At 38.6% G+C, this 2,039-nt stretch overlaps 1 pseudogene; it reads left to right on the top strand.

Annotated features, from left to right (window-relative positions):
- Positions 1-592, top strand: part of LOC107465183 (uncharacterized) — a 3,928-nt pseudogene extending 3,336 nt beyond the window's left edge.
- Positions 593-2,039: the final 1,447 nt, after the last annotated feature.

The raw sequence follows: 2,039 nt of genomic DNA, 5'->3' as shown, positions 1-2,039 counted from the left end.
CTAAAATTGGACGTTCCTTTTGGCTTGGAACTAATCAAATTCGTTGCAATTTGTCCATAATCACTTGTGGATGGTTTGGTTGCACCATCCTTTATGTAAACCAATGATTTGTTGTATTTACTGCTTTGATTTGGATTAAACTTTAGCAGAGATTTTCGTGAACAACTCAAACTTGAACAAAAACAATAGTAAGGGTGGCAGTGAAGTTGGCAATGCAGAAAAACTGTTGGGAAACATGGGATTTTCACCTTCTGATGTCAGGAACTTTAGGTGGTGGTACTTGTTTGGGTCTAGTTTGTTGTAGATTATGGCATTAAGGCCAAGCCTTCAGATGTATCTGAATGAAGCTCTTTTTTTCTTGGTACCAAAGGCTCCATGCTAGCAAGGTTCCTGACTTGGATTATAGCAGGGCAAAGATGTTCTGCATAATCACTACTTGTGCCTTGTGGTTTTGCAGTTCCTTAGCCCACCTGTGCTGGTACTTCTCTTTCTTGGATTATCTCAGATTGATGTTCCTTCTATTGCAAACCTCCTATTATTGAGTGTTGAATTTATTCAGTGGAGTGTTGAATTTATAGCTGAAATTTTGTAGCTTATTTAATGGATTATGATTGATTCTTTAGGTAACTACAAAATTTCAAATATAACTAAGTTATTTGTAGCTGTTTATCAAAATTTGGGGATTTAGGGTTAAAAATAGTGGGAGGGACCAATGTGGGTATAAATTGGAAATGAGCCAGCTCAGCTAGCTGTTGGAGCCACGTAAGCGCTTCGATGATGACTCATCACTAGAAATATGCTCAGGGACCATTATGAGTACTCAGAGCTCTATTTGGAGGACTACAATAGAGAAATCGAAATCTTGAGGACTACATTAAGTAATCATGCGAATCTCGGGGACTACTATGGGATTTACTCGACCAGTGGGCATGCGATCCTCTCCATTTGGTGTTCACCAAAATAATCTCCTCTATAGAGAAACTTTTTCGACATCTTATACAGACTTGGATAATACACTTAGAACTATTCAATATTAAGTTAATAATCACTAACTGACCCACTTTGTTCAGGATCGTTGTATTCCACATCTTCAGCTTATTTTCCACCTTGGCAATGATGGGTTACCACATTTGCACTATGCGTGGAAACTGATAAACCACTATTTTATGGTTTATCTTGTGTTGAATTGAGTGGTTTTTATCACCTTTCTCCTACGCCTGTTCATGTAATTAGCATGTTATACATTTGCTTTCCTGATTTAAAACAATGATTAAAAACTTGCTTTCAAAGCCTTTAATTTGTAGATTTTTATCCATCTCTATATCATTTGATGCCGTGATCTGTGTGTTCAGGCTTTATAGGACAGGAGTAGCTTGAAGAACGGAAAGGAAGCTTACAAAATGGAAAGAACACAAGAAACGATGGAGGTGACCAGCGAGACACGACGCGCATGCTGATGAGCGGATAATTTATACGCTTTTTGGCATTGTTTTTAGTATGTTTTTGGTATGATCTAGTTAGTTTTTAGTATATTTTTATTAGTTTTTAGTTAAAATTCACTTTTCTGGACTTTACTATGAGTTTGTGTGTTTTTCTGTGATTTCAGGTATTTTCTGGCTGAAATTGAGGGTCCTGAGCAAAAATCTAATTCAGAGACGGAAAAGGACTGCAGATGCTGTTGGATTCTGACCTCCCTGCACTTGAAGTGGATTTTCTGGAGCTACAGAAGCCCAATTGGCGCGCTCTCAACGGCTTTGGAAAGTAGACATCCTGGGCTTTCCAGCAATATATAATAGTCCATACTTTGCCTAAGATTTGATGGCCCAAACCGGCGTGGCAAATCAGCCTCAGAATTTCCAGCGTTTAACGATGGAACTGGCATAAAACTTGGAGTTAAACGCCCAAACTGGCATAAAAGCTGGCGTTTAATTCCAGAAAAGGTCTCTACACGAAAATGCTTCATTGCTCAGCCCAAGCACACACTAAGTGGACCCAGAAGTGGATTTTTACGTCATTTACTCATTTCTGTATACCCTAGG

The sequence above is a fragment of the Arachis duranensis genome, chromosome 9 (genome assembly GCF_000817695.3).
Source record: "Arachis duranensis cultivar V14167 chromosome 9, aradu.V14167.gnm2.J7QH, whole genome shotgun sequence".
In the NCBI taxonomy this organism is placed as follows: Eukaryota; Viridiplantae; Streptophyta; class Magnoliopsida; order Fabales; family Fabaceae; genus Arachis; species Arachis duranensis.
This window is presented reverse-complemented; position numbering and strand designations above follow the sequence as displayed.